Raw genomic sequence first — 22,899 nt, 5'->3', positions numbered from 1 at the left:
GGGATGAGAAGACCAAAGAGAAGTGGGAGGAGGATACAGATTCTCAGAAAGTTTGGAAAAAGGAAATAAATCTATAGCCTTATGAAGAATTTTTCTTAAGGATGAAGAACGAAGTCTATTTGTGGGTGAAAAGAAGATGTCAAAACAAGGAAACATTGGTAACACAATAGTACCTAGGCTGCCTTTTCCCAAACTGTGTCTCTCCTTAGGCATAAACCACAGTCCTAATGACTGATGCTACTTTCCTCACTGCAGGGCAGGAGAGCCTTCTTCCCAACACATCTACAGAGTTGTCGTTCCTGGCAGGTCTTAGAACTCTTGCAACTATCTGTCTCAATAGACAAGTTAACAGGGGAGAAGGGAGCCTCCTGTAGAGCCACTCTCCCCTGCTCCTCACACTCCCTCACCTCTACCTTCTCTTGCCCCAGAAGGTGAGTCTATCTGCATTGCGTTTCTTTAGCACTGGTTCAAAAATTAATCCCTGCTAAAAGAGTAGCTTACTGGCTGGCAATGGTGAAAGACATGACGGCCTCTAATATAAATACACACTCAAACACACAAGCACATAGGAATCTGAACTCTTGGAATACAAAGCTTTCAAGCCCCAAAGAATATAATCCTCCATGTTTTCTGGGGAAGATAAGAGTTTGGGGCTGGTTGTATTTTAGGGTGGGACGCTGTCTTAGCTGAGGCGGCTTTGACAAAATACATAGATGTTGTGGCTTAAATCACGACATTTATTTCTCACATTTCTGGAGGCTGGGAAGTCTGTGATATATAATAATAATAATAGTAATAATAATAATAATAATAATAATGCCTACATGTAAAGGCTATTATTATGTTTACCAAATGAAATAATACATACAAAGCATTAGTTCTTGCCTGGCTTGGAATTAAGTTTTCAGTAAATGTTAGCATTCACTGTCATATCCAACATAAACCTTGCTTTTAGAAAAATCAACACATAAGCTAGTCGGAGCCACTAAAGTTAAAATTTTGTTAATGCAGACAAATATTTTTTTTCCTGCCGTTGGAGAAAAAGCTTCTCAAAATACAAACATGCTCCTGGTAAATTCAGGTGAACTGATAAAAGGTGTGAATGACTGATGGTAGCACTTTGAAAAGCACATTTTGACGATGAAGGAAACACAGGCAGAGTGGGGCCTCTGGGACTATATGCAATAAAAGTAATGGAAGACATCAGCAGCAAAAGGCAAATTCACCTGCTTGCTGACATGACCCAGCCTCTTTGCAGGAAAGATTAACACTGACAAGAGAGTGTAGTTTCTAAGCCAAGTGCAATGGGACTCAGCCCACTCAGCCACAGCTATTGGGAGGACAGAAAATGATAAATGGCCCAGAGAAGTCAAACATCCCAAACTCCAGTGACCAGGAAGGCCAGTCTCCTCAAAACAACAGAAGTGCTCCTGCCACTCTCAATCCCTCCTCCTAACACTGGCTCCAATTCAGCTTGCTGCAAATCAACCCACTGGAGCAGTTTGTTCTGAGGAGATTTAAAAAAGAAAAAAATCCAGATTCCATGGCATCTACACATACATGAATTTAAAAATTTTCCTAATTTGCAGAGCATGCAAAAGACCTCAGATTCATGTTTATAATGCAACTGATCACCTTTTTTTTCCCAATATGAAAAGAAGAAATAATACTGTCTGGGGAATTGAGAGAGAAAATTCAGTGTTAGATTTCAAGCAGTCATTTGGAGTCAAACTCTCAAATAAGGTCAAATTTTAAATCGTGAGGCCAAGTGGAGAGCTTAAGTTTTAGAATGTAATTCCCAGTTTTATTACTTATCAACTGTATAATCCTCTGTAAGTTCAATTATCTCAACCAATAATTATTATCTGCCTAATATGCTCCTTAATCTCTCAGAGCCTCAGTTTCCCCATCTGAAAATGGGAGTAATGATCCCTACTCCTAAGTTTGTGTTTAATTATAAAATGCATACGTGACTAGGTAACATTTTGAGATAGTAACTTAGAGTTGTCTGCCCACCTCCTTCTAGGGGTTAGGTGGGTACCTATGTGCTACTACATAAAAGAAGCCAAATGAGAGCCTATTCTACCCTAAAATATGTAGTTTTCCCCCAAATAAGCAGGAAGCAAGCTCTTTGCATATTGCCTAGGAGGAAATAAATAATGTGGGAGAAAACTTCTACTTTTTTCCCTGGTAAAACCTTTGTTTTCACGGCTTCTGTTTCCACAATCTGAATCCCCAGAGTTGAGGATGGGGGGAAAGAAATATTTTGTGGGTGGGAGAAACATGAAAGGAAAAAGATTTCCCTCAGGCTAAATTCCCTAGGGATTAAAGGAAAAATAGCTCCTACGGATGCGAGGAAGATGGACTCTGGCCCAACTCCACACTAGGGACAAATCAGAACAAAGTAACATATGGCTGCATGAGACTCCTATGTGGATGGAGCCCTAAGGCATGTCACAAAAGGAGTCTATGTCCAAGAGTAGACCAAACTGTGTACATACTGGCCATGTGGACCAAGCTGCTGGCTGACTTAGGGCCCAGATAGCATCACTCAGGGCCCAGATAGCTGAGTTCCTGTCCCACCAACATCCCAGTACTGGGTAAGTCTCCTAGGATCTTGACATGACTTCAGGTAGAAAACACCCAAAATCCCTCAGTTTAAGCCTGGTAGGTGAAACTTACAATAGAAAGTAAGTGGACTCGTAGACAGTAAGAGGCAGACATAACCACAATAGGAAACCATACTTCACATCCATTAGAATGGTTGTAACATAAAAGATAATAAAGTGCTGTTGAGACTGTGGAGAAATTGGAACCTTCATATATTGCTGATAGGAAAGTAAATGGTGCGGCTGCTTTAGAAAACAGTTTGGCAGTTCCTTGAAAAGTTAAATCATAGTTACCATATGGCCCGGAAATTCCATTTCACCCAAGAGAAATGAAAGCATATGTACATGATGTTCAAAAAATTGTACACAAATTTTTATAGCAGCATTATCCATGATGGCCAAAAAGTGGAAACAATACAAATGTTCAAAAACTAATGAATGAATTCAATGTGCTTTATCTATACAATGGAATATTATTTGGCCATAAAAAGGAATGAAGTAGTGATTCATGCTATGACATAGATGAACATTATACTACATGAAGGAAGCCAGACACAACATTTGTTATGTTGTATGATCAACTTATATGAAATGCCTCAAATAGGCAAATCCACAGAGATAGAAATTAGATAGTGGATGCCAGAGTCTGGGGAGGAGAGGAAATTGGGCAGACTGCTAATGGGCATCAGATTTCTTTGGGGGATGAAGAAATTTGCTGGAATTAAACAGTGATGATAGTGGCACAACTTTGTAAATATACTAAAAATCACCAAATTGAACATTTTAAAAGGATGATTTTTGTGGTATGTGACTTGAATCTCAGTAAAAAAAGAAATAGGATATGTTTGCATACTTTAGTTACAGACTCAAATTCACTACTGCTATATATAAAAAACACTTTTACATGAACCTGGATCATAGTAGGAGTTCAATAAATGTGAGTTATTATTAGAAAGTAATTCAAGGCAGGATCAGATCATTACAAAAGTGTCACCACTGCAAGTTTCCCACTAGGCACAAACTGTTAGCCATCTTGAGGCAAATTAAAATTCTCTTGGTTTCTAGTCCCCAAAGCTGAAGAAGTGTATTTGACCTGATATGGGCTCCTGACCTGAGGAAAGAAGGTGCTGTCCCCCCACCTCAGTGGTTCTTGAGGAGCCAGCCCCAACAGCAGTGATAAAGGAAATTTAATCTACCTTATCCCTGCTTTATACAATTACCATGATTCAAACACTTTCTGTGCTTATACCCAAAGACCGTCCTAGGAAGGAAAATTCCACTTCAAAGTTTTCTGATACAATCATAGGGGTAGAAGAGTAGGAGGCTTGAAGCAGAACTGTGTGATTTAAAGGATAGAAGTTTTAAAGGGACTAAGAGAGCAAGAATGGACAAGTGAAAGCAATAAACTAAGAGTCAGAATAGCATAACTGACATAGACAGCTCAGGCAGGGATTAAGGGGGAAAGAAAATGTCCTTGAAAGTGCCCTTCCCAGTTCAAAAACAAGCTTGAGTTCTTCTATACTGAGGGACAGACTTAAAAAGACTATAGCACAACTTTGAGATGAAGTATGGGTCCTTTTCTTATGACTGTTAAATGTACAGGCCCCTTATGACAGGAACAATGTTATTACCCTGGAGGGGGTTCCATTAGGATGCTTAGTGGCTCACATTTTAGTTTAGAGCAAAAGTTCTTAAGAGTGTGACTTATGTCTGAAGGAATAAAAAAGGGCTTTGCGAAGAACAGAAGTAGTCAACATTATTATGGGGCATTGACATAGCAATTTGCTTGCAAATGATTTTTAAAACTACTGCTAATAATATACCTTATTGTATATAGTACTCTCAACAAAGCCACCTTGGGTAATCAAATTAATACAGGGCAACAGAAAAGCAAAGGGAATAGGAGAACCTGTAGCACTACCAGCAATGACTACAATTAATACAAGTACATAAAATAATCCAATGGGACCATTGGACAACGGAGGGCAATGAAACAATCATTTAATTATTTTGTGTGGTGTGTAGCAGAGCAACATAATGGGTTGACAATAGTATTACTAAGAAAAGAAAGATGCAAAGACTGAAAATTCAACAATGGAGGTGCATCGGTGTGCTCGACTTGGGAGTAATGTCTTTTCTTTACCTCTCGTCAAATTATAGCACAGTCACACACAGACTCCACATGCAGAATGACTAGTCAATGGAACACCAAAGTCACCATTGTCTAAGCTACTGTAACTCTTACCTGAATGAGAAAGTCATAGTTATTGCTATCAAAGAACTTGAAAATAATGTAGAAAAATGCCAGCAAAAAGTTGAAAAAAATCATGACACACACATACGCAGAAACACATCTCTCTACTTAAATGCTGCCACGGGTAAAAAGGACAAAGCAATCACACCACTGTACATTCCTAATCAGTGAATGCTAGTTCTATCAATGAGCTAGAGGCCAGATTTTATGTATCTATGGAGGGAGGGAGTCAGGCCCCCACTTCTAGCTACATGCTTTGAGAAACTAAGAACATAAGCAAGTGTTGTAGAATAAAATCCCATACTGAGCTCAACTAGCCATCTAATCCAATCCCTCCAGTTCTCCCACCACTGCCCAAGTCACTAGTGGATGATAACCTTCCCTGGTGAGTCTCCTCCGTTCATACAGCAACCTCCATTGAATGCTAATGGAGAGAGCCATCTGAGCTTATAACATCACGAACTCTCTGCAATTTACCCTTAATCTGGTCCTCAGCCTCTCCTGGCTGTCTTTTAAATAATATACAGACACCTGTTCAGCCCATTCAACCAAAAGAGGAGAACTAGATTAGACAATGACAGAAAATTTTAACTTCTTGTAGGACCAATACTTGAGTAATTATAAGGCACCAAAGGACTTATTTGGGAACAAGTGCTTATTTTAAAAATACAATAGGCCACATGAAGGAATTCCACCAAGAAAACATAGAGGCTGTCTGAACTCTGCCTATGATAGAGTCTCAGGAAAGCCATGTGGTTGATCCATCTATAGCCTTAAAACCAGACTGACTTACCCTTGCTTCATGCTCCTGCCAGCTCACAAGGGTAATCCCCAAACACCAGCCAATGTGCAATGTCACTCAGGACTATCTCTCCCAATCTCATGTTCCCTTATCAATTCCAGTTGCTTTTGCTGTAATCTTGTCTTCCCAGCTCTAAATTACTGGCTCCACAACTTCAGTTATGATCCTTCCTTCATGTCCTCTAGATTCGTCATTTGCCTTAGTGGGTGGTCTTCTAGACTTTGTAAGAGCCTGCATTCTGTCCCAGTCAGTCATGAATACAATCAGCTTTTTTCATCTTGGCCTTATTCTGGCTACTCAGTGTTCATCTCAGTCATGGCTAATTCCTTCATGTGATCAGGAAGACACAGGCAAAAAAAAAAAAAAAAAATTTAATTAAAAAAAAATAAAGGAGGAAGAAGGAAAAAATTTCCAAAGCAAAACTGAATAGCAACAAAATAAAAAGAACAAATAGCAATCATGGGTTATTAGACTTCACGACTGAGAGCCCGTCAGGTGACTGGAAGGTGAAGGAATGAGTAGGTGCTGAGAAAACAGACATGCTAAGTATGTGCTAGCCTTTCAAGAAGCAAAGACACAGCTAGAGTAATGTCTTGAGACAGTGTTTGGTTTAAAAAGAGAGGATTTTGAAGATTGCAAAGATTTGAGCCTTTTATGAGTTTTTTTTTTTTTTAATAAGAAGGGCCATTATCCAGACATGTAGAGAGAACAGAAAATGGAAAACAATACAGAGAAATTTTTACCAAGAAAAAGGGAAGCTAGAGGAAGTGTTCATTTATCTTGGTATCTTTAAAGTGAGAGATAAGTCATCTTCTGGGAATAAGAGAAAGTGTAGCAGGGTCAGTATCTGCAGTTGCCAATCAATTAGGATGAATAAATAGGCTGCCAGACAGCTATGAAGATCTAGTTACAACTAGAAGAGGCTGAGAATGCAGTATTTTCCTCAGTAATACCCCGAAGACAGATCAGACATAAGGAAACCAGACAGCACTGAAGTTTGATCCAGTGAGAACTGTAGGATCTGAGTGTTCCAGCAAATGGCTTTTTAAATGGCTCCAAGCCATGAGTCTACACAGAAAATGCTAAAAGGGGATGGTCCCTGAGAATAGGCAAGGAGTTCGTGGTGAAGCAGATTCTACTGTTCAAATGACTAAGTCAAAGAGGAAGAGATAAGAGAACAGGAATTGCCATCAGAGACACATGGAGACAAAGATGATTAGAATTTTCTAAGTGAAAGGCCTATGAAGCCAAGGTGACAAAAAGGTCTCAGTGGAGAAAGAAAAATCTTTGAAGCTGCTGCAGGAGGCAAAGGGAAGAGAGGATGACACAAGGGCTGATACTCAGGAAGATAGGAAACTATCTGATACTCAACAATTATTAACATTTTATCAATTTAATAAGATCTTTCATCCTTACCCTGCATATGATAGGAAGCCCTTGCCAGAACGGGAGGGAAAATATTGAAAAAAAGCAAAACATTCAATAGCCATCAACTAGATAATTAAGAACACATTGTTGATCCAATTCTGAGTTAACACTGATATTCTTCTAACTGATACAGTAGAGAAGTTATGAGTATGGGTCTGGGGTGATTGGTCTATAACGATCCAGAAAAACCCAGGCTATCATTTGACATCTTTGACTCCCCTTCAGTTTTTGAGGAAATAGGTAACTGCTATCGGGATGACTAATTCAATTTATTTAATAGTATGTTTGTTTTTGTAAATGGCATGTTAACTACAGTGTGTCATATCAGATAGAAAAGATATGCAAACCAGACTTTATTTTAAGTTCAATATTACTGTTATTTAGAGACTATGATTGGCAATCCTGAGGCATGAGAAAAACATTCACAAGGATTTTTACAATTATTTCTCAATCCCTCTTATTTATTCCATCTGCTCTTTTGGGCTGTACATACATATTTTTAACATGGTTCTAGTTTTGTCAATTCTTTGATAATTTTCTCAGGGAAAGAGTTCAATCAATATCCATTCCAGTGCTAACAACTGGCCTTCTGCAAAGGAAAAAAAAAAAGTTTTGATGGTCATTCACTGAGAAGGAGTCTTTTTCATGCATTGTTTAAGATTTACTGGCAGAGAATCATTATTAAGGAGTTTGACCTTTATGTCATGTAAAATGATACATTTTTGTATCAATTATGGAATATATTCCAAGTATCCTTAGCGAATACACCAGAATTTCTCTCCCCAACTCAAGGGAAAATGAACTCTTAGTTAACTTTTAATTATACTGGCTAGTGCTTCTGCTTCCAGCCATGACACAGAAACTGACATCAGATTTGCCTCTCTCCATATACAACTAGTTAACTGAGCAAAATATATGAAGTAATTATATGCAGATACTGAAAAAGAAATAGTCTCAGACTGTGATCCTTAAAAGAGGCAAAACAAAATGAGGTCAGCTGTGCAATACCACTAACTTTCTACCTAAGGGCACCTGTCAAACGGTGATGCAGAAAGTGGGAACCCAAGCCAGCATGGTCATCCCACTGAGTTAAGGAAATAGAAAAGGGTTTGTGGAAACCAATGCAGTGGAATGTGTGGGGCAGAAAGGAAGCTCTGTGTAGAACTATCTCCAGTTATCTAAAGAGGAGTCCTCTTGAGTCTTTGGCTGCATATCAATATATGCATGTACTGGGTCAGATTTCCAGTGGGTAAAAAAACAACTGCCAGGAAGCAGTGAGGTTAATAATTCTTAGATCCCAGATCTTGGAAGTATTTGAAATCTGGCCAGTTAAAATGGAGAGACCAGTTACCCATCCAGGACATTCAGGAAAGATTCCAGACATGTCATTCCTTAGATGTCGGACTATAGTAGCTCTAGGATAAAAGTGCTCCTAGATACACTATAAAAGCTTTAAACAATCCTCAGAATCAGGATCACCTAAAAGCTCGCTTGCCTGCTGAACTCTTCAAAAGAAGATAAAAATGTATCATATATTAATCAATATAACATTATCCATCATCCAAACAAAATTAGGAGACATATTAAAAAAAAAAAAAGAAAAATATGGTCTTCCATATTCTGGTACAATAGTAGTCCCCAAATGCTTCTTTTTTTTTTCACTTCTAGTTTCATTGAGATATAATTGACATACAATACAGTGTAAGTTTAAAGCATACAGCATAGTGATTGGACTAGTGTACATCAAGAGATGCTGATCACAAGAAGTTTAGTGAACATCCATCATTCCATACACAGACAACATTAAAGACAGAGAAGAAAATCTACTTTTTCCTTGTGATGAGAATGCTTAGGACTTGCTCTTAATACCTTTGATTTATAACATATGGCAGCTGTAATTATACTTATCATGTTGTACATTACATCCCTAGCACTTAATTATCTTATAACTGCAAGTTTGTACATTTGGACTGCCTTCATCCAATCCCTCCTCTCCACCCCACCCCTACCCCCTGTAGCCACAAATGTGATCTCTTTTTCTGAGTTTAATTGACCTATACATAACACTAAGTCCCTGTTACATAACTTAGTGATCAGATATTTCTACACATTTCAAAATGATTACCAAAATAAGTCTAGTTATGATGTGTCACCATACAAAAATTACATAGTTATTGACCATATTTCCCAACTACACAACCTAGTGATAGGATATTTCTATACATTTCAGAATGATTACTAACATAAGTCTAGTTATGATGTGTAACCAAAGATTAGTTATTGACTATATTTCCCACACTGTATGTTTCATACCTATAATTCATTTATTTTGAAACTGTAAGTTTTTACCTTTTAATCTCCCTCACCTATTTCTTTACTCTCTTCCTTTCCCACCCCTGTGACAACCACCTTTTAGTTCTCTGTATCAGTAACTCTGTTTCTGACTTATATTTGTTCATTTGTTGTTTTTAAGATTCCACATATAAATGAAATCATATAGTATTTGCCTTTCTCTGTCAGATTTATTTTAGTTAGCATAGTATACTCTAGGTCCATCCATGTTTTCACAAATGGCAAGATTTCATTTTTTTAATGCCTGGATCATATATATATGGGCATTTAGGTTGCTTCCATATCCTGGCTACTGTAGATAATGCTGCAATGAACACAGTGGTGCAAAGATCTCCTCTAACAAGTGTTTTCATTTTCTTCAGGTAAATATCCAGGGGTGTATCATATGGTAGTTCTATTTCCTTTCTTTTTTTTTTTTTTTGTTTGTTTTTTTACAGAATCTCCATTCTATTTTCCACAATGGATGTTCCACTTTACATTCCCACCAACAGTGTATGAGTGTTCCCTTTTCTTCACATTCTTACCAACACTTGTAGGATGCAACTAAAACAGTACTCAAAAGAAAAGGTAACATCTTGAAGATATACTAGAAAAGAAAAGGTTAGGGGAAAAAAAATCAACAATCTGATTTTTCAGTTTAAGAAGCTACATGAAATAAAGCAAATCAACCCCAAAGAAAATAGAACACAGTAAAGTTCAAAATTCAATGAAATCAAGAATGGATAAAAACTGAAGAAAAAAAAGAGAGAGAAATCTTAAATAGAATTGTATCTACTAAAGCAACTGAATTCATTATTTAAACCTTCCCACACACAAAATACTCTAAAGTCAGGATGAACTTCTGGGTGAATTATTTCAAATATTTAAAGAACTAATACCAATGTTATATAAATACTTCCAGAGATGAGGAATAGTAAATGCTTTAATGTTATACATAATGAACACTTTCTCCCTGAAGTAGGAAATAAGCCAGGAGACTCAATGTTTTGTCCTGATTGGTGGTTCCAAGCAATGGAGTGAGGCAAGAAGATGATATCCACAGATTAAAGACTGGCAATGGAAAACTAAAACTGCCATATTCACTGAAGAACGATTATATATATAGAAAATCAATTGGTTAACTGAAAATACAAAAACAATCAAGATTTCTGAAGTGAATTTATGTAGGTGGGAAGAAAATCTGCCATGAATATTTAATATTTTCATTTATGCCCAGTCTGTACCTTCTTTTTTTTTTTGGCTTTTTAGGGCCACACCCATGGCATATGGAGGTTCCCAGGCCAGGGGTCCAATCTGAGCTGTAGCCGCCAGCCTGCACCACAGTCACAGCAATACGGGATCCCAGATGCATCTGCGAACCACGGCTCAGCTCACAAAAACACTGGATCCTTAACTCACTGAGCGAGGCCAGGGATAAGACCGGCATCCTCATGGATGCTACTTGGGTCCATTAAACACTGAGCTACACTGGGAACTCCAGTCCCGGCTTTCTTGCAAGGAGGCAAGTTTGAACAGCAAAAGCCTTGGAAGCAGGAGATAATGTATTGTTCTGGAGAGATTTAGAGACTTCTCTCTCTAGAGCTTACATTCCTGGATAATAAACCTAATCTGTCTCTCTTGAGGGAGAATGGGAAGTGTTCTTTTAAGATTCGGTGTTTCTTTTTTTCTTTTCTTTTCTGTTTTTTTGTTTGTTTGTTTGTTTTTTAGGGCTGCACCCACAATATATGGAATTTCCCAGGCTAGGAGTCAAATTGCAGCTGCGGTTGCTGGCCTATACTATAGCCACAGCAACTTGGAATCTTTAATCCGCTGAGCAAGGCCAGGGATCAAACCTGCATCCTCATGGATATTAGTCAAGTTCATTACTGCTGAGCCACAAAATCAGGTGTTTCTAATACTCAGTATTGCTCAACTGCGACACAGACTTGTGTGGGCAACGTTTCCCAGGCCCACTCTGCATCACTCGCATGGAATGTAAGCAGGGAGACTAAGGGAATTAATATAAACATGTTATGCCATGAATAATAAATCATCTACATCCATTGTACCTTGTTCCTGTACTGATCAAATTTGTGGAAACATGGCAAGCACACCTCAGGAACTGCTTGACCGTTAGACTTATTATGTAACAGCAGACAAATTTTACACTGGCATTGAAATATATCAAATGCACAGAATTCTATGTAATGAAAATGTAGGTGACCTCTACAATACAATATGTGAATAATGCTAACAAATTAAAATTCTGAACAAATGGAGGGATTTATGATGTGCAGGTTTTATCAAGTTCAAAATTTGTGTATTTGTTAATTATCTCAAAATTAACCTGTAGATCCAATGCACTTCCAAATAAAATCCCAAAAAGTTGCACAAATAAACAGGCTTCTAAAATTCTACATTTCATACAAATTCTAAAATGCATAAAAAAATGCAAAAAACCTATAATGCAAAAGCAACCTTGAAGAATATGAGCACTGGGGGACTCAAAGATACCAGAAACAATTATAAGAATCTATATAACAAACCGACTAGTAGACTACAATAAAGTCAATAAGTAGTCGGCACACATTCAGTCACATGATTTCTGAAGAAGATGACACTGTAGTGCAAGGAGACAGAATTAGCTTTCAAAAAGGTGTGCTAAGTTGGTTAATCTATACTAAAATAAGAATTTTATAACCCTATCTCCTACCTTAACACACAAAAAAATGACTTCAGATGGATTGCAGACATAAATGAGAAAATAAACAAAAAGTTTTCAAGGAAACAGGAATTCCGGTCATGGCTCAGCAGAAACAAATCCAACTAGGAAACATGAGGTTGCAGGTTTGACCCCTGGCCTCATTCAGTGGTTAAGGATCCCGTGTTGCCGTGAGCTGTGGTGCAGGTCGCAGACTTGGCTTGGATCCCATGTTGCTGCGTCTGTGGTGTAGGCCGGCAGCTGTAGTTCCAATTTGACCCCTAGCCTGGAACCTCCATATGCCGTTGAGTATGGCCCGAAAAAAAACACACACAAAAAAAGTTTTCAAGGAAATGAAAAAATATATATTCATGATTTATAAGTAATCAAAGATTTCCTAAAATAGAACACAAAAGACATTAATCCTAGAGAAAAAAAATGATATAATGTGACTACACTGAAATTAAAGGAGTTCCTGTCATGGCACAGCGGAAAAGAATCTGACTAGGAACCATGAAGTTTCGGGTTCCATCCCTGGCCTCGCTCAGTGGGTTAAGGATCCAGCATTGCCATGAGTTGCGGTGTAGGTCACAGACACAGCTGGGATCCCGTGTTGCTGTAGCTGTGGGGTAGGCCAGCACCTACAGGTTCAATTAGACCCCTAGCCTGAGAACCTCCATATGCCGTGGGTGTGGCCCTAAAAAAAGACAAAAAGAAAAAAAAGAAATTAAATACTTCTACTAAAGAATTCATTAAGATAATGAAGACAACACCAAGAAAGAACAGGAAAAGATATTTTAGATAGACACATACATGTATATATACATAGATCAGTCCAACAAAGGACTAATATCGAGAATATACAAAGACTTTCACAAACAAAAAAGAAAAAAAAAGAGAAATAGAAGAATTTCACAAAAGAAGATACCCAAATATATAATAAACATATAAAAAGATACCCTTTTATTCATCTTCACCAAGTATAAATTATTACCCACAATGTGTAATCATTATAACCCCAGTACAATGGCTAAAATGTACTAAGTATTAGAAAATATCTGGAGATCTGGTCCTCTCACAGCTGTGAGTAGTACCTACTAAAGCTCAACATATCCAATAACCACACCTGTAATTACATTTCCAACAGAAATGGTACACGAGGTCACTAACAGTACAAGAATGTTCTCAACAACACTACTTGTGAGAGCTAAAGACTGGAAACACTATGCATATTCCTTAATGATAGAGTACATAGACATTTTAGTATTGTCAAAGAATAAAATAATAAAATAGTAAAAAATGAATAAAAAATGAATAAACTTCAACTACTAGTAATTATATGGATAAACCTCATACACACAATGTTACACAAAAGTAGCAAGACAAAAACAATTTAATGTATAACTAATTATATAAAGTTCAAAAGCAAGCAAAATTAATTTCTGATATTAAAAGTGAGAGGGAGAGATGACTGGAAATGGGTAAGTGGGGGCTTCTGCGTGCTGGTAATACTAGTTCTTTATCCAAGGGGTTGAGAAAATTTCTCATGTAGTTATGCTTATATTTTGTGTATACTTCTCTTCAATAAGAATAAAAAAATATCTCTTTCAACAAGGAAAAAAAAAAAAGAAAAAAAGAAAAGAATCCTATTTCCTGGTATTTCCTGCTGACAGGATCTAGAAACAACAACCACATGGTAACAATCAGCCCAGATTGTGGTTTTAAAACACCAATCTCAATTAACAGGATCCAGAGCTTCTTAGAGAAATGTATGACTTCAAGTCTGGGACGATAATGTCCAAGATGAACCTGGAATATCTTGTCATAACAGATGTCCAGGAAGCTCTGGATGACACTAGGGTTCTATGCAAACGACTCTGAAACCATCATGATTGTTTAAAGACAGATCCAGGACCAATTAAATAATTTACAGGGCAAAATGAAATTGCAGGTGCCCTTGTTCAAAACTCAGAGATAAAATTGGCATTAAAGGTACTAAAATATAAAGCCTCTTTCTTTCTTCTACACTCTCTCTTGACTTGTTATGACATTTTATTTGCTACTTAATGTCATTCTAGGTAATGAAAAATGAAAAATTAAAATTATTTGCATGAAATTTTCCATTCATCTTTATATTATACAATTCCAGTTTTAAATGCAAATATAAAAGTGTTTTACTCATATGCAGAATCACCTGCCTTATTTCTACACTAAAGGCACATTCTTATTTAAATGGAAAGTGTAGCTCTCAAGGATGTCAGTGGCTCACTACTCAAGTCAAAGACCCTACAGACTTACCTTATATTTGCTCCAAGGCTCACTGAGCTCCCACATATCATGGGTACACTCTAAGTTTGGGCTCATGGCATTGTGAAAACTATAAGTTAATGGAGTCATAGCAAACAGTGGACACAGATGGTGCACGTATTACTTCTGCACATGTGCCTGCTCCATTGTCTTGTCAGACTTCACTTAGAAAACAAAGGTTCAATGATAAAATTACCAAGAATTTAAAGATAGAAACAGTGGAGCATTAAACCAAGCATGAGGCCTATAGTGGGTTGAATAGCAGACCCTCAGAAAGATACATCCATAACCTGACTCCCAGAACTAGAGAAACTACCTTTTTGGAGAAAGTCTTTGCAAATGCAATTAAGCTAAGGACACTGAGATGAGATCAGCCTGGATTATCCCAGTGGACTCTAAATCCAATGACAAGTTTCCTTATAAGAGACACATGAAGGAAAGATACACAGAAGAGTTTGCTATGTGAAAACTTTCTCAGGAACTGAGACTGCATTTTTGTGAGAAACCGTTTTCTCAATTCTCATAGGTCCATAGCTAATTCCTTTCTAGATTCATGGAGAAAATTAACTCATTACATGTGGTAGATGTTTTAGAAGAGTATGGCTTAATTTTCTCCCCAAACCCTAGTTGAGAAGGGATAAAAATAAACTCTTTTACATGTACAAAATAGGGTATGTATTAGGATATTCAATGAGCTTTGTTTTTAACAGCCAAAAAAATTTTCTAAATCAATATATATTTATGAATGTATATTCATATGATGAATTGGTAATATATCCACAGAATGGAATGAATAAATAAGTTATGTATGTACCCAAATATTTAAATTTCAGTATTGCAATGTTAAATGAATGTTGCAAAGAAGTATACATAACATACTACAAATATGCAAATTTTATTAGCATACAAAATTGTATACATTGCTTTTACATAAATATGTATAATAAAATTATAAAAAATATTGAATAGAAAGAATGAGCTCAAATATCAGTACAGCCCTCATCTCTGGGAAGGGAGGCAAAGAAAGAGATTTCAACAATACCTGTTATGATTTTATCTGTAAAAAAGATTCAGACTTCGTTAATTTGTTTTATCTAAATGTTAAGTACGTGAAAGTTTGCATTACTGTTTTCTGTCCTCTTTTTGTCTCTTTAAAACTTTCTGTAGGAGGTCCCATTGTGGCTCAGCTGTAACCAACCTGACGAGAATCCATGAGGATCCAGGTTTGATCCCTGACCTCATTCAGTGGGTTAAGTATCCGGCATTGCCATGAGCTGTGGTGTGGGTTGCAGACACAGCTCTGATTCTGCATTGCTGTTGCTAGGCCAGCAGCTGCAGCTCTAACTTGACCCCTAGCCTGCAGAGAAGGATCTGGTGGAGGAGTAAGATGTCGCATTCAACTTCTCCCACAAACACATCAAAAAAATACATTTGGAGTTCCCGTCATGGCGCAGTGGTTAATGAATCCGACTAGGAACCATGAGGTTGCCGGTTCCATCCCTGCCCTTGCTCAGTGGGTTAATGATCCGGCGTTGCCGTGAGCTGTGGTATAGGTTGCAGACATGGCTCAGATCCTGCGTTGCTGTGGCTCTGGCGTAGGCTGGCGGCTACAGCTCTGATTAGACCCCTAGCCCGGGAACCTCCATATGCCGCGGGAGCGGCCCAAGAAATGGCAAAAAGACAAAAAAATGAAAAAATTAAAAAAAAATACATTTACGTGCAGAATAATTTGCACAGAACATCTGCCGTACACTGGCAGAGAACTTAAACCCCACCAAAAGGGCAAGAAACCGTTGACATAATGGGGTAGAAGAAAAGAAAAAAGAGAGAGGGGGGAAAAAAAAGAATCAGGATGGGACTAGCATTCATGAGAGGGAGCTGTGAAAGAGAAAAGGAACCCACACCCCAGGAAGCCACCTAACCAACAGGGAGATCAACCAAGATGGAGGGACCTCAAAGTCACCAAGAAAAGTGCAGCAGCTGGACTGAGGAGGGCAAAGCAGAGTGAGAACCACACAGATCATCTGCACCACCGCCCCGGACACGACAGCCTGAGATGCTCCGGTGGAGGCTAGAGGCTGAGACACTGGCTCTGGAGGTCAGTTCCAGGGAAAAGGCTAGGGTTGGCTGTGTGGAGACAGCCTGAGGGGCTAGGGAGTGGTATGCCACCAGCTAGGGAGTGGAAGTCCACAGCTGAGGGAACCCAGGGAGGGGTATGGGCCCACAGGAGAAGCAATCTACACATAATAGGAATTCCAGAAGGAGAAAAAAAAGAAAAAGGATTGAAAATCTATTTGAATAAATTATGTCTGAAAACTTTCCAAATCTAAAACATACTGATATCAAGATACAGGAAGTACAGATGGCCCCAAACAAGTTGAACCCAAACAGGCCCACACCAAGACACATTATAATAAAAATGGCAAAAGTTAAAGAGAGGATTCAATCGGCAGCAAGAGAAACACAAAGCATTAATTATAAGGGAACACCCATAAAGCTATCAGTTGATTTCTCTGCAGAAACACTATAGGCTAGAAGAGAGTGGCAAGATATATTCAAAGTTCTAAAAGGGAAAAATTTGCAGCCCAGCATACTCTACCCAGCAAGGATATCATTTAAAATAGAAGAGGAAATAAAGAATTTCTACAGCAAACAAAAGCTAAAAGAATACAGCAATACTAAATCCATTCTAAAAGAAATACTGAAAGGTCTCCTCTAAATAAAAAAGAAGAAGCAATAGGATGGAGGAAATCACAACTGGAAAGCAATCACTTAAATAAGCCAGTATACAGATCTAAAAGTGGGGGAACCCTACTGGTGATGATAAACACACAAGGAACAGCAAAGGGACAAACATGAAGATGTTTAAAAAGGACTTCAAAATCACACCATGTGGGGAAGGAAAGTAAGAAAATCTAGACTCTTTGTGTTTTTTTAATGTGTTTCAGCCTATATGACAATCAGGCTAAAGCAAGCAGATATAGGAAGGGGTTAACATACTTAAAAAACAGGGCAACCACAAATCAAAACTAAACAATACAACCACAAAAACTAAGAATAAGAGGACACAAGCATCAAATAAAAGGAAATCATCCAACCAAAAAAAAAAAAAAAAAGGAACAAAGGAGAAACATAAAATCAACTGGAAAACAAGGTTTTAAAATGGCAATAAATACATATTTATCAATAATTACCTTAAGTGTCAGTGGACTGAATGCTCCAATCCAAAGACAGAGTGGCAGATTGGATAAAAAAGCAAATCCCTACAATATGCTGTCTTTAAGAGACTCACCTTAGGGCAAAGAACACATATAAATTGAAAGTGAAGGGATGGGAAAAGATATTTCATGCCAATGGACAAGACAGGAAAGCAGGAGTTGGCAATACTCATATTGGACAAAATAGACTTTAAAATGAAGGCCATAAAGAAAGACAAAGAAGGACACTATTTAATGATAAAAGGGTCCATTCAAGAAGAGGATATTATAATCATCAATATCTATGCCCTTAATATAGGAGCATCCAGATACATACAAATACTAATAGACATAAAAGGGGAAATTGATGAGAATACAATAATAGTAGGAGACTGTAACACTCCACTCACATCAATCAACAGATCCTCTAGACAGAAAATCAATAAGACAACAGAGATCCTAAATGACACAGTAAAAAAGTTACACTTAATTGACATTTTCAGGACATTACATCCAAAAAAATCAGAACATACATTCTTCCCAAGTGCACATGGAACATTCTCAAGGATTGACCACATACTCAAGGGTAGCACAAAGCTACCCTCAACAATTTAAGAGTATAGAAATTATTTCAGGAGTTCCTGTTGTGGTGCAGGGGAAACGAATCCAACTAGGAACCACGAGGTTTAGGGTTCAATCCCTGGCCTCGCTCAGTGGGTTAAGGATTGGGCGTTGCCATGAGCTGTGGTGTAGGTCCCAGACGTGGCTCAGATCTGGTGCTGCTGTGGCTCTGGCTACAGCTCTGATTAGACCCCTAGCCTGGGAACCTCCATATGCCGTGGGTGCGGCCCTAAAAAAGAACAAAAGACAAAAAAAAAAATTATTTCAAATATTTTCTCTGACCACAATGGCATGAAACTATAAATCGACCACAGGAAAAGAAAGAGAAAAAACTAACTACATGAATACTAAACAACACGCTACTAAAAAAAAAAAAACAATGGGTCAATGAGAAAATTGACCCCTAGCCAGGGAAACTCCATATCTCTATGTACAGCAGGTGGGTCCCTAAAAAAGAACAAAGCAAGAAAAAATGTTCTGCAATGTTTTGACGGTTAAGAAAAAAGAGAAAAAGCAAGAATTCCTATTGCGATTAAAGACAAGAGCAAAAGCTATTGCTTATTTAGCACCTACCACATGCTCAGTAATGTGTTAAGCACTTTACCTGCATTATCTATCTCACTGAATCCTCACTGTAAACCTATGGCAGGTACATCATGATCTCCTTCTCATAGATGAAATAAAACCAAATGCCTGTCCCCAATTTCTAGTCAGTTTGAGTCAGTGCTGTCCCAGCTACAAATCATGTCCTCCCTGGTGACAAAGTAAGGACCACTGAATGCCAGGAAGTTATTTTAAACTTTCTGAACTCATCCATTCAGTCATTTATTCTCTCAATCATTTGTTTTTATTCACCATTCAAGCTCCAAGCCTTTTAACTTGGGCTAATTAGTCAAGTTGTCTTTATCTTGATGATCCCACCTATAAAGGGAGAAAAATAATAGTACCTTCCTTTTGGATTGCTAACTGGATTAAAAACATAAAATATTCAGAACAGCTGCTAACCAAGCACTAAATATATCTTGGTAATTCCATGTTTACTCATTCACGTATTCATTTGCAATGAATTATTTTACCATGGGCCCACCTTAGGAGCTGGCCTTGAGGATGCAGAGATGAGGAATGAAACAAAGTCCTTGACCTCAAAGAATTTCTAATCTAGTAGGTAAGATGCCCCTATGAACAGGTAGAGGTGATGAAGTGGGTGTAAGGGTGAGACTCAAGTCTAAATAAGATGCAGGGGGACACAAAGGTGGATCAAGTCAAGTCACATGTGAGGGGTGGCAAGGATGTTTTCCAAAAACAGACTTGACATTTGAGTTGAGTCTGGGAAAATTCATCAGTTTTAGCCTAGCAGAGAGGACAGGGTCCTAGATGAGAGGAGTGGAAGGAAAAGAACATGTAAACACAGGGGAACACCTAGGTAAAAGCAGCCAATTGTGGTATTGGGGAAAGAAGAGCTGCTAGTGATGAGGGAAAGAATTGAAAAGACCCTTAGGGACTGGCGTGTGGAGGACCTGGCAGGCCTCACCAGGTTTGGGTTTTTTATCCTACAAGAAATGAGAAAATACTGAAAGATTTTAAGCACTGTGAAGACATTTGTCTTTGGTAAAATTACATTGTCAGCTGAGATTCTGTGCTTACATTTTTTTTTTTAATCCTTTGATTCACAACCCGCCCCCCCCACACACACACAGTACTAAACAATAAAATCTGTTAGGGTGCTGATCATCAGTTTTGCTCAGCATGATAAATACTGAACAGTTGATAGGAGGATCTAAAAAATACTTTTTAAAAACATAAAGGAATCAAAGTTCCCCTCATGGCACTGGTTAACGAATCTGACTAGGAACCATGAGGTTTCAGGTTCGATGCCTGGCCTTGCTCAGTGGGTTAAGGATCCGGCGTTGCCGTGAGCTGTGGTGTGGGTCACAGATGCGGCTCAGATCCTGTGTTGCTGTGGCTCTGGCGTAGACTGGTGGCTGCAGCTCCAATTCGACCCCTATCCTGGGAACCTCCATATGCCGAGGGAGCAGTCCAAGAAATGGCAAAAAAAAAAAACAAAAAAAAACATAAAGGAGTCATGAACAGAAGTAGGAGGCAACTGAAATAGTCCGGGTGAAAGATAATTAGGATCTTTAAACTGTATCAGTGGCAGCAGAGTTGGGGGTGGATCCGAGATATGCCAGAGAGTGCATCAAATGAAGTACCTAGAGATACTTAGGACTTGCAAATAAGGAAGAGGTGTCAGTCTCAGGTGATTTTATCTTGGGTGACTTAATACATGATGGTTGCTATTGACTGAGCCTGGAAAAAACTAAGGGAGAGGCAGGCTTGTACAGATGGGAAGTGGATTTGCACTGTGATGGGGGGAGTGGGAAAACAATATAAAATTTGATTATCTTCTTTCTTCTTTTACAGTCTTATAAAGAAATCAAAATATGAGAAGACATTTGCATGTAGATCATTCTCTCCTCAGATAGAAGGCTCTCATGCTTATATTTTAAAAGACTAATGCCAAATGGGAGCAATGTCTGAAGTAAAAGAAATATTGTGGTAATAGGGAAGGAATGGGAGAAATTAAAAAGAGAAAACTAAGACACAAACATTTGAAAAGTTTTGACATAATGGAGGAAATTAAAGTGGAATGAATTATACATGTGAGATGAAATTTGTGTGAAAGAAACATCCAGAGGAAGTAAGAGTGAAGAATCTATTTAATAACACTTTAACCTAAAAATGGTGACTAGGCATTGCTTTAATTTAATGGGTGCTGTCAAATTTTTAGTGGTGGCAATTTTTGAGGCCTTTTGATTTAATAGAGGTCTGGATCCTGATATGGGTGTCCCCTGCTCAGAAAACTCAGAAGGTGCTGTATCAGGAGAGGAAGGCTTTGCACTGTCACATTAAGGGAGCCCTGATTCTGCTAGATTTTAAGCAACTTTCAAAACTGATGCCTGGATGCTGTCTCTGGAATTCTGCTTACCATTAGGTGCTCAATGAAAAGACTCATACCTTCTTTCAACTAAAAGGGCCAATACGGTACATCAAATGATGACCATTTTCATGGGGGTTTTTTCCCCTAATTTTTACAAGCTCTCGGTCAAGCTTTCTCTTAATTTATTTTTAAAGAATGTATATACATCTACCTTCTCTATAAAGGCTGCTCTAACTGTATAAAAGAAAAGTAAGTAAATTTTTCTCCTTCCCAACTTTAACTCCATCTCTGCCCAGCTCCCATGCAATGGACATTCAATCCTCGATAAACTGCAGAATAAATATTGATTAGCAAAGTCCTTCTTATTGTGGGGACCATGCTCTGTGTTAACATCCTGACCTGTTTTAGGTCATATGTTGCAAAATGCACCCAGATGTCACAGGAATGTGGTTTAAGAGCCAAATTTGATGTGCTGACCAATTTTATCTGAACCTCCACCCCTCTTAATTCTGCAGTGTCTTTTACATGTTTTCAGTTGCCAATAGTTAGGAAAATCAAGACATTTCACATGCAAAAAATCACTTTCCTGCTTTCTTTGAAAATTCCACAGATTTGGCCACATTAGCTCTCAATTCCCACAAAACAAAGGGCAGCTCTAAGTACATGCACTTGGAAACAGTTTGGTGCGATTTCACCAGAGTGCCCACCCAGCCCATTCTGTTCATTTATATTTCCCTCCTGCATATCCACTATGCCCTTTTTTTTCACTCCTCTCTTTGGAAAACAAACAAACAAACAAAAAAACCATGTGTGGAGGTAATTCTGTGACTGTGAACTAGGTAAACTAGGTTTTCACAACTCAGAATACTAGTGTGTCCAACAGGACCAAGACATTATTTTGACTCTTTCCTTTTTAGGACATTCTGAGAGCCCATAAGATTAAACCTCTTGCCCCTACTCTTCAACATGAATAATATCATACAGGCCTTTCTTGAAAGGGAAACCTGTTCTTTGGTTGAGTAGTAACAGTTCTTAGGAACCTCTTTAAATTGAGTCTCAATACGGTCCTCCTATAGCATAAGCCATTCATCAGTTCTACCTCCAGCTCAGTCCCTGAGAGCCCTCTTCACCCAACACCTCATCAAATATTTGGGGACAATTCTTACATCTCCACCAAGCCTTAAGAACATGTTTCTTGTAAGAAGCCACTTGTGTTTCCCACCATGGAATGTGCACAGTTTCAAAGTGTGTGACAAAGGAAAGGATGTAGATCTTTATCAGAAGGGAGGGAGAATGCCCCCAGAGAGCCTCTTCTTTTACCCCTGTTATCTTAAGAACATGAAACTTCTGACAAGGAAAAATAACTCTGCAAGGTCATAGGACTGGACCCTCTGAGGGGGTTATGCACCGGGAAACCTTAGTGGGCACAGTCTTAACCTCTGAGTTACACAAAAGGTCTGCAAGTTTTCAGTTTCACAGCATGTTTAAGATATTTCCGTTTTGCTGATAAGCATGTGTTCACACAGCCCAAACTCAGTTCAAAAGTAATTTAAAACGACAAAGTCTGAACTGCCTCTGATTTTCCAGAAGTGCATTCCAAGATCACGTGTTTGTGCTAAATATCTATTTGTGATAGTCCTATCAAAAGGAGTTTTTCCCCAGACAGACTGTGAACATCAAAGACATCCCAGGTCAGGCTAGGACAGGTTCA

The 22,899-nt window shown here is 38.3% G+C and overlaps 1 long non-coding RNA gene across 14 annotated transcripts in view; it reads right to left on the bottom strand.

The window, feature by feature from the left end:
• LOC100626591 (uncharacterized) overlaps window positions 1-22,899 on the bottom strand; it is a 229,355-nt gene that overhangs the window by 159,200 nt on the left and 47,256 nt on the right. For 2 of the 14 annotated variants that reach the window (XR_014838538.1, XR_014838537.1), the window contains exon 2: window positions 5,657-5,991. The exons of the other annotated variants lie outside the window; for them this stretch is intronic. This is a non-coding gene — a long non-coding RNA (uncharacterized LOC100626591). The remainder of the gene's footprint in view (window positions 1-5,656; window positions 5,992-22,899) is intronic. 14 annotated transcript variants of the gene reach the window in all.

The sequence above is a fragment of the Sus scrofa genome, chromosome 2, assembly GCF_054392235.1.
Source record: "Sus scrofa isolate SSC_HxYL_T2T_F1_AM1 chromosome 2, Sscrofa_HxYL_maternal_Yorkshire_Landrace_v2.0, whole genome shotgun sequence".
NCBI lineage: Eukaryota > Metazoa > Chordata > Mammalia > Artiodactyla > Suidae > Sus > Sus scrofa.
This window is presented reverse-complemented; position numbering and strand designations above follow the sequence as displayed.